The 10,486-nt window shown below is 43.3% G+C and overlaps 1 long non-coding RNA gene across 1 annotated transcript; it reads right to left on the minus strand.

Moving 5' to 3' along the window:
- Nucleotides 1-882: 882 nt before the first annotated feature.
- On the minus strand, nucleotides 883-2,763 carry lncRNA:CR34006 (long non-coding RNA:CR34006). Its single transcript, NR_125276.1, has 3 exons — nucleotides 2,305-2,763; nucleotides 1,767-2,061; nucleotides 883-1,715 (listed from the first exon to the last, which is right to left on the minus strand). It is a non-coding gene; the product is annotated as a long non-coding RNA:CR34006 (long non-coding RNA).
- Between the last annotated feature and the right edge of the window lie 7,723 nt (nucleotides 2,764-10,486).

Consider the following 10,486-nt stretch of genomic DNA (forward strand, 5'->3'; position numbering starts at 1 on the left):
ATGAATATTAAAGACATTAAGTAGGAACAATAAGAAACAGGGACAACTCAGAACGACGGTCGGAATGGGTATGTGTTCGCGGATGGAACTAAGCCTGGAGGAACCTGCACTTGATGCGCCTTGGTTTTATGGATGCCACCTAAGCCCCCTCGTTTTCAGCATTTGTGAAAATGTCCGATCATGTCAAAAGCGTCGCATCCCGTCATACAGGGGAACAACAATGCGGCAGAAGCGGGGAAATCCGATGGAAAAAAGGATTTCGTGTCGTTTTGTCATCGCATGTTCGCTGCCCTGCTCCCTGGCAAATGAAAACGTGAGCCGGAGTCCCCGCCTGGCTGGCTTATAAATATGCATTTCTCGATATTTTTTTATACAACTGCCATATAATTTAGCCAAAGCGAAAACCAATAAACAATGGCCCCGGGATACCGCAGCCGCCAAGTGGAGGCAACTGAAGTTGCAATTTTGCTGTCATCGGAACGCCAAACGAAGACGCGCCAGATGCCATCAAATACTTCAGACCGGCGTTACATCAGTCCGACTCAAAACTCCGGAGCTCATCCATCGCTAGAGAAGTCGTATCTCGCATCTCGATGGTTTTGATTCGAACTTTCATCGCTCCGCTGGACACTCGAAAAAGAGCGTCAAGTGCGCCGGGGAAAGATGGGAAGTGGGCAACCAGAAGGGTTTGCCTTTGCAGAGAAAATATATTCCATTTGGAGTTTCAAATATATATTTATTGTACCTATTTAGTACATGATTCAAGGGGAGGTACAACTTTACATTACTGTTGAGTAGATTATATAAAAATCTTAAAAAAAAAATATTAAAAAATTTGTAATGTACTTTAAAGCTTGAACATGCTAGAAAGTGTGAATTTTTCTCAGTGCATCTGAGCTTATGGGCTGGGCATCCATCTATCGCATAGTCGGAGATTCCTTTCTTGTCTTGATGCTACATTTAAATCGTCATAATTCAAATTGCTGTTGGCGTTTTACATAAGTACTCGTATCTGGGTACGGGCAACACACCGATCCCAATCATTAGGCGAAGAAACGCTTTTGATTTTGCCTGATTATTAATGATTTCCGTTCGATTTATCACACGATCGATGGTTGTATAGTGCAAGGTCATCGAAGGAACGTGTTGATTACCAGCACACCGTAATAACAACAATAAATTAATGGGCCAGCAGCGGGATTTTCGGTGGATTTCGAGGCATCCGAGGGATTCGAGGGACGGACAACCCGCTGCTCCTCGTAGCCCCTTTCTTATTTGATGGATTGCGCCGGAGTTATTTGGGCACAACAAATAGGTTTCCCAGGTAACCACAATGAAATTTGTTTGCTAACAATGTGCGCCAGCCATTCCATGGATGAAATATCTCGTTTATTCACAACAATTCCGGGGCGTTAAATCGAACAGCGTTTTGTGATGATTCATTGCGATTTAATTTCCAATTTGAATGCTTTAAATGAACTTATAATTCTGATAATCCACCAAACGAAGCCTCTCGCTCTAATGCGCTCAATTTATCCGGCTCGGCTTGCCGGCTTTCCGAATTTGTCCATAATTTATATGTTCCAATTTGGTTACAATGCCGCAGGATCGGGCTACAAATATGTAATCCAACACTAATTGGGAGCTCATGAGGCGTCTGCGTCCACATCTTCTAATGGCCACTCGAGTGCTGCAAATGCCGCAGACAATGCTGGCTAAAAATGAAACTCGTTAAATATTTATGAGGAGCACGAGCACCGCCGTACCCGATCCATTCCATTCCATTCCGACCTGGCTAGCTGGCTATCTGGCTGGCTTTCTGACCAGATGTGTAGGCCATAATTGTGCACAGATTTTGATTTGCCGCTGCCATTGGCAGTAAGTGCGAGTGGCGTACCTGGCCAAAAACCCAGCCCCAGGTGCTGCTACCAACTTCCAGTTGCAGTTGCAGCTACCCCGCCAGTTCAGATGCAGTTCAGAGGCAGAGGCAGCCCTGACTCCGCTCGGCTTGCATTGCCTTGCCCATGGCCATATACTCGACTGGGCCCGGCTCGCACATAGCTGTAAATAAAAAAGTGGTAAGAATTATGACAAGATGGTCTGGACATGTGGATACTCATGACTGCCAGTAACTTAAATGATTTTCCAAAATTAATTGTTTGATGATATAGAATTCCTAACACTGTGTAAGGTCCTACTTTACTTTTAGACTTCATTTATATACCTTAAATTAATAAGTAATATGTATTTTCAGTATATTTTCTGTTGCACATAGTTTCATTTATAAGATGAGGCATAGCATACCCTTTGCTGCAGACGTACCCATCGAACTAAAAGAAGCGAGCCCGAGCTCAGTCCGTTCAACGCCAGAGTGGCGGTGGCCCATAGCTCTCGGCCATGCACGAAGGCGCAACACTTCAGCTCGAGCTCGAGCCGCTGCCCCGGGTTCCGACGTTGCAGGACCGCGGACCGCCGAGCTGATCTGAGCTGAGGTGGACCCACAACCTGTTTCGTGGGAACATTACCTAGTCTGGCACTGACTCCGAGCTCCATCGCCAACTTGGGCTGCAGCAGTCGGGCTGAATTGCGCTGACCACTGGGCCGCCAAGTGGAGTTTGGCGTTTGGAAATGCTATGGAAGCTGGAGGTGGGGATGGTGGGGATGGTGGAGTTGGAGGAGAAGTCGGATTCGGAATCGGAGGCTGACTGACTGACTGACGGACTGCCCGTTGGTGTTGTTGGCCGCTCATAAATGAAACCTGTTAAATGAATGAAATAAAGTGTTATTTGCTCGACTCACAAATGTTTCTTTGGAGCCCCTTTTGGGTTCTTTGGATTATGCGCCTTGCTGGGGCTCCGAATGGGGATGACAGCGTGAATGACACCTTGGAAACGGCATAGGAAATATTACAATAAAATGTGTGGCGACCACATGGGAATTTATTAATATTACCCGGCACTTTGCCATTGGTTCGGGGCATTAATATTTTATTTACAAGCTTCCGCTTAGCTCCCATTTAGGTGCTGCCAAGTTAACGCGATTATCATTAAGTTTTAAGTTGTAATAAACATTTGATCAGAAAACTATTAATTTCCGATTTATTTTATATACTTAAGTTGTATATATGAATGTAATGATCCATTTAAGGGGCATTCATCACGAACCTCTAGAACCGATGAATCCTAAAAATAATATGAGCTAATTCTGTTTTTCAGGTCGAAATCAAAAGACTTAAAACACGAACTAGCTATTTCCACTGCTGTGCAAATCGAGCTTCATTAATTATTAATTATAAACATTCGATTAGTAAACTATAAGTGTGTATCTACCTATGTTATATATGAAAGTAATTATCCATTTAAAAGGGCTTTCCTATGGGCAGAACCTCACGAACTCATCTCTAGATCCGATGAAGCCCCGCTTTTATACCTCACGTGTGTTTTGCTGGGTGTTTTTGTGTTTTTGTGTTTACTATGCTCTGGTTCTCGGACTTTGGGAGCTTTATGTTTTCTCAAAGAGCCGAGCGGGATCTGTAAGAAGTTTAATTTGATTTTTTATACTCCTTCCCGGTTGTCTTCTTCTTATCCGAACGCCAACTTGCTCTGCAGCCCTGCCCCACCACGTCCAAATGTCCAAATGTCCATGTGGCTATATGGGTGTATGGATATATGGATATATGGCTACATGGCTATATGTAGCTGCATGTGTGAGTGGCAGTGACTTGTAAATTTTTTGGATGTTGCTGGCCGGTGTTTTTGTTATTGTTTGTGCGCTTGTGTTTACCTACAGTAGTTGTGGCCTGCATGTTTTTTTGTTACCTTTCGAGTTGGTCTTCAACTTGAGTTTTATTTTTAACTTAATTTCTGGCCGACCAAGATTCCTCGAGCCTTCGATTCCCGCGCCGCGGTGCGTGTAATTCATATTTCACTGTACACGAGCCGCGTACATACATAATTCGCAAAGTTTCGGCCAAGCCATATAATTTGTGGCAACAACAAGAGCGGCAAATTGTGGCCATGTTGATCCGCGACGCATTATATGTACATTTAGCCAACATCTTATAAATGTGCGGGCTTTACATCATTTAGAGTCGCCGCGCAGACGTTTATTATTTCGCGAGATTTACATTTTATTGTATATGTTTTAATTTAAATTTATAACTTGTTTCGCTGTGTTCGTGGTCCGCCGTTAAATGTTGCCTTAATTCGACAATTTAATTTGGGTTTATGCGGCCTTAATAAGGGTAGCCATAATCTGGAGGCGAAGTCGCTGGGCAAAAGGGCGCATTTTGTTTGACTTATGTGAAATGAGGAAGCTCGGCTTTAAGGGGGCGTGGCCCGTTGGCTTTAGCTCTGCAATTTTCGAGATTTTCCCTGCTTTTCGGACTCGTTGTTCACATTTTGCTCAGAGCATTTGCATTTGATTGGAACTTAATTCCGGTTTTTAAGCTGCGAAATTCGGGTCACAGATATTGGGTTTTGGATTAAAAAAAAAAAACTAATGAGAGGCGTCGTTTTCTTTACACACTAATAACAGTATACTCGCTCAAGTCTTTGGAAAGTTTCGCAAATCGATCCAATTTTGAAAAAAAGTCATTAAAAAACTAAATTCTTTTAGGAAATTTTAAAAATAATTTAGGGAAAGAAATTATTCTTTTTAGAAACGAATTCTTTGCAATGTACAAATTAAATTTTCACGCCTTGCGAAGGGGCATAAAGTTGTATAATAAAGTCTTGATTAAAATTCGAGCACAAATTGGAATTTGGTCCAGAAAATCATTGAACTTCTAGATGGAAAGGAGTGTGAGATATAATTCAGCTTCGATTCGGTGTGAGACAAAAGGTTTAAAGGGCGCCAAGCAGTTTAGTTCCACTTGGTGGCCAGACAAGGTTATATGAGGTCCCAAAACAATTTCCAAGCCAACTAAGATGTTGGATGAGTAATGCGGTCCGTTTACATTTTGTTCCCATGAAGAAAAATATTTAATTTGATTGCGGTTTTTATGTCTTCATTAGCCAAATGCTTGGTAGGCAATAAATTAGAGATTTCGGCTCGGAGGCTGGCGGCTGTTTTGGGTTAGATTTTGGTCTTGTATCTACCATTATTTCTGGTGTGTTCGGCCTGTAATGCGGCCGATGCCCATGCCCATGCATGAAGATTAACACTTGATTAATGAACTCGATTATTCATAATTTGTTGCTGGTCGCTGCTTTATCTCTCTCCAATGCCCACAAATAATTGAAACATTTTGCGACTGCTGCGCATGCGCACATTCAATGCTAATGCAACTTCGATTTCAAGATCATTAAGCGCTACACGGACATGTACATGCGCTTCCTTTGGCTGGCATTATTGATGATCGCAAGGAAATAAACAAAAAGCTGAAAAAAAATAAATAAATAAAATACCCACACATCCACACTTGGATGCTCCTCGAGGGGCACGCACCTGTGTGCGTGTTAGCTGCACATTTGAGGTACGCAACTCGTCAATCAGTTGACCATGTGCAACCGGTTTGTGCTCCACTTCCAGTTAAATCTTCTCCCGATTGATTCCACATACCCTCAGATACTCTCATCGCGGGGTTAGATCAGCTTGCCGGTATCGTAAGCACTCTTTCACGGAAAGATATGCGATCTAGAAGATTACGCCTGTTAACCACTCATTTGACGTGACTATTCAGAGAAGTAATGTCAAAACATGATTTGTACAAATTATTTGTTATAACAATAACACTAGAAATCTGCGATAAGAAATACATTTTCCATTTCAAAATCTCTGAGGTACAAAATATTTAAGACAAGATGTTTTTATAACAAAATACTATTTATAGTACTTAGAATTCTATTTGGCATTAGAATATCATATATCCCATATATCATATTTCAGATTTAATATAAATTATTCCTGGCTTTATTAAGTTTATTAAGTTCTTGAATTGAAAGCACATTCAGTCTTCGACTGACACCAATTAGCCACACAATCGAGTTCACTTTTTACTTCAGGTTTTTTTATTTAACCATTTTTTTTTTATTATCTAAGCATGTGTTGATTTTTCCCGGACTCGGCGGCAGCGCTTTTCCAACTGTCAACGGCGCACAGCCGTCGCGTCGAATGATTTGCAGATTCTGTTTGACAGTTGGTCCGGTTTTTCATTAATGAACATGAGTCCACGGCGGATCGATGGCCGAAAGGGGAGCGACTAGGAGTGGAACACACGCAATGCATCAGTGGATGGGCTTGTTTTGATTTATGGCCACATAGGAATGGGGGTTGGGAGGAGATGTCCGGGCGGCCAGGAGTGTGGTAGTAAGTAAGGGGTTGATCGCTCCGCCAGTCGATTGCTCGAATATTTCGTCAGGCTCCAGACTCCAACTCGATTCTGTTTGATTTCGGTTTCGGCTTCGGCATGAGGCTCCCATCGCAGCGATTCAACCCTAATGAAGATAATTTATTATGCGATGCCGTTTAATTAAAATCAGATAACCCAGCCAAACCGACCAGAAACAACGATCGCTGTCCGTTCAGCTCAGCTCACCTCGGATCAACTCGACTCCTTCAAAATGCATACGAAGTCTCAGACATTTACAGACTTCTTGCCAGTGGAAGTTGGCCCCTGGCGAAATGTGCTGCCGTTTAGAAGATACACTCTTTTTTTTCCTGAGATTTTTATAGACAGTGGAACCAAGGCGAGTTGAACTCTATGTGTTGTATGATATTCTTGAGATTTGGCCTAAATAAAATTGATCTGAATTTCGATTTATAAGTAAAACTCTGATTGACCATTCATTATAAAGATGTTTTTTGATTGAGAATAAGGCTTCACTGTAGTTAATTTCCCAGACAGAAAGATTTCGCGTTAAGTTCAACAACTGGCAAGCGGCAACAAAGTTGTTGCGGTCAACGTTGTCGTCGAGATCGCCGCCGAATCACCGGATCGCCGGACGTCGCCGGTGGCAGCTGCCCGAATACCCGAATCCCCGATCCGCGGACCGCATCTTGCCATCATCATGATTGGTATTGGTTCCTTATCAGGATCTTGTTTAGGCCATCTCGGTGCTTTGTTGATTTTGACTTTGACTTTTAATGCGCCATTACTTCGGTGTGTGTGTGTGTGTGTGTGTGTCCGTGCAGGCGGCCTTCCCTCCGGCTTATCAGCCAGATCAGGCCAAGTTTCACTTTTCCCTTGCCGACTTCCCAGTCTGGCCGTCCTTAGTCATCGATGTATCTGTATCTGGTGGGCTTCTCGTTGGATTGCTTGTTTTATTGTTTGATATGCAAATGATTTTTAATTGTGTGGTCGCTCCTTCTTGTTAACCCTTTAAATGCTCACGTGACTTATTCGAACGAAATTCTACCCAAAAAAAAAAGAAGGTTTCCGAATCATCTAAATCTCGATGTAGATATATCTTATGAAAAAGGAATGCTTTTCAGTAATAATTTAATATAGACTAGAAAATGAAAACAATATAGGGAATAGGTTTAAATGGTTAATACGGCAGAAATGTCTGAATAATCATTGCTAATTAAGTTCCAGTCCTTGTGAATTTACATCCACATTTCGGACCACACAGATAGCAGCAGATGAGTCACTCAACGTGGCTGCCAGTTTAACTAAAACAACTAATTAAAGCCCAACGGCAAAGTTAATTCGTATCGCCCCATTTTGGCACTTTCTTTGTGGTTTTTTTTGGCGGCCTGCGGTTTGTGGTTTCTCGAATTGCGCTCCAAGGGGGCGGAGCACACATCTAAGTCGGCTCTAACGAGTGGCTAAGAGAGTTTTCGACGGCAAAAGAGGTAACCCATTTAAGAGCAGGCCAAGAGAAATCATTGGAGAAACAGAGAATGGATCGAGACAAAGAGAGCTTGGTAACTTGAGGAGGCCAAAAAGTGCGCGTAATTAAAGTTGGCTTCGAGTGCAAAAGGCCTGCAAATCAATCAGTTGGGCAGGTGTGGCGGTTTTGGAGCCACTGGACGACGGGTTTCCTTGCACGGAAGTTGTCCGTGGTGTGTTATGTGCTATGTCGGAGTGTCATAAATCAAGGCAAAGAGTGTGAAATTTTTTCGCCATCTGGGCCGACTTGGCCGGGCTTCATTAGTATTTGCTAGCCATGTCCAATATGCCGCGCTCGGTCGGCATTTTTAACCATTTATGACTTAATTTCAATTATACGCATTTGGCCAAAAATATTTCTTCGCACTTGGCAGGCAATTAAAATGACAACACGTGCAAGGGGCCAACCACAGTGCCGAATTTCTTAGTGAGGCTGGGAAATGGATCAATATTTAAAGGTTAGCGGAGTGGCGATTAATGTTAAGGCTGCTCTTGTGAGAAAAATAAATCTGGCAAAAAATAATAAAATAATTCAAATTGGATAAATAGTTAAAGCAATAGTTTAATTACGCAAAAAAACATTCAATCATTGCTCTGTGTATTTTGTATGGCACTGAGCTAATTTCGTTTCTCATGGCGAAATCAAAAGACTTAAAACACGAACTAGCTATTTCCACTGCTGTGCAAAAACGAACTTCAATAATTATTAATTCTAAACTGATTCGCTGTTAATAACCATAATTATGTTCGCCTGTTGTATTGTTTTCAGGCATTGTGTAGCCACTTGACACACATTTGTGGCAGTTCTTGTGCCCAATCTGTCGGATGCCGCACCTTGCGGAGCACATATCTCCGGATCTCGGCGACCAGAGAGCAAGGTGCAGGAACAACGCCCCAAGAAGCCCTCGACCCCCAAGCTGGTGGCATCGATTTTAGAAAGTCCATGGAACAGTGCAACGGTAAAGCCGCCAACGGAGCCTTTTCCTTTTGGCCACTGGCGCGTCAGGAGCGGAAAAGCAAAACTTCGGGCCGAAATCCGAAGCCTATATATAACTCGATGGCAAAGGCAGCCGCATAAATTTCATTGCAGACATTTGGCCTTTTATTAATTGTTTGACGGCGCCCGTGCCCATGAAGCGGGACATCCCTCCCCACCTCCTTTCGCTCCGCAGCTCCTCCGATGCCTCCTGCTACCCTACCCCACCCACCTGTAGGCACCGACAAGAACGAATCCCAGGTGAAGCGGCAGCTTCGGGAGCAGCCACTGCAACTGCATTTTCCTCTCTCTGGGCGTGATGAGAAATTTAATATTGGCAAACGGATAAAACCGCCAGATAATTATACATTTTGAGTGGGCAAAGCTGCGGCCGCGGACTGCAGTTCGGAGTCTTTGGTTTTGGTTTTGGCTGCAGATTCAGCTACAGCTTCGGCTTTACAGTTCATGTGCCTCATGATAGTATAAGATTTCATTTCATTAAAGTGCATCACGACGGACAACGGCCAATGGACGGTAGGCGGAATCAATGAGCGGCGGCTACATAGTTTCCTCCGAATCCCCGCCAATGGCCAACCCAATTCCATTCCCTGCTAGGCAGCTACCAGTACGGAACACTGAAAGAAAATGCTACTCACTTGCCTTGAAGAGAATAAACCAAAAAGGAACATGATTATGAGACATCATGTGATACCTTAGTACTAGAAACTTTTCTATAGAATATAAAGTGGTTGTTTTCGAACTATTATTCCCAGTGTACCTACCTCGCTTACTTTTCTTCTTATTGGCAGATTACGACGGCGGGGTGGCCGGGCTGTAGCTGGGCAACTTATAATCAAATCCGATAAAAAATTTCATTATTGCTCCACAGCAGCAGCGGCAGCAGAAACAACAAAAACCATAACTGTTTTACAGGTAATTTTGCTGTTGTTGTTATGATTGTTGCTGGCTGCACTTAATTTTCGCATGCGCACTGGAAACCGAGCCATGATCGCGATTTCTTGATCTTCCGTCTTCCCATCCCATCCCAGAACTGAGCGGTCTCCCCACCGCCCCCCCAGATCCGACCATGCCCCGACCATGTGCGGACGCCATTTTACGATTGGGATTGGATTCTCAGGGGCCAGAGCTGCAAAGCTATAGCCCCCCAGCCACTGGAGGTCAGTTGGGTGCGCAGGAATAGAAAGACGCTTTGATTCGAAATGGCAATCTCTGGGCTATCGCCGCTCCGGCTGCTCCGGCAGCACATAAATTGGGACGTGATTATGAAATAATTGCAATTCTGTACTTCGGACTTGCGCAACTGAGCAAAGCCAAAAGGTAAAGTCACACGGAAAATAACTACGAATTATTTGAAACGAGATAGCATTTAAATTTATACATTATTGTGTTTAAATAATTTAAAGTGGGTTCTCTTTCTTATACATTTTTCTGATTTGTCTGCATACATTTCAAGCATATACTAATTTATATTTATACTGATATTTTTCTGAGTGTAAAGGCAATCAGTTTGTGTGATGACTTCGATTTGCACCTTGGGGAGCAACAGCGACCACTTCAAACGGCAGCAGGTGACAGGCGACAGATGGGTTTCAGTACGATGAGGAAGCAACTGCAACTGTAACTGCAACTGAAGCAGCATCTGCTGCAAACGCAGC

The sequence above is a fragment of the Drosophila melanogaster genome, chromosome 3R, assembly GCF_000001215.4.
Source record: "Drosophila melanogaster chromosome 3R".
Lineage (NCBI taxonomy): Eukaryota > Metazoa > Arthropoda > Insecta > Diptera > Drosophilidae > Drosophila > Drosophila melanogaster.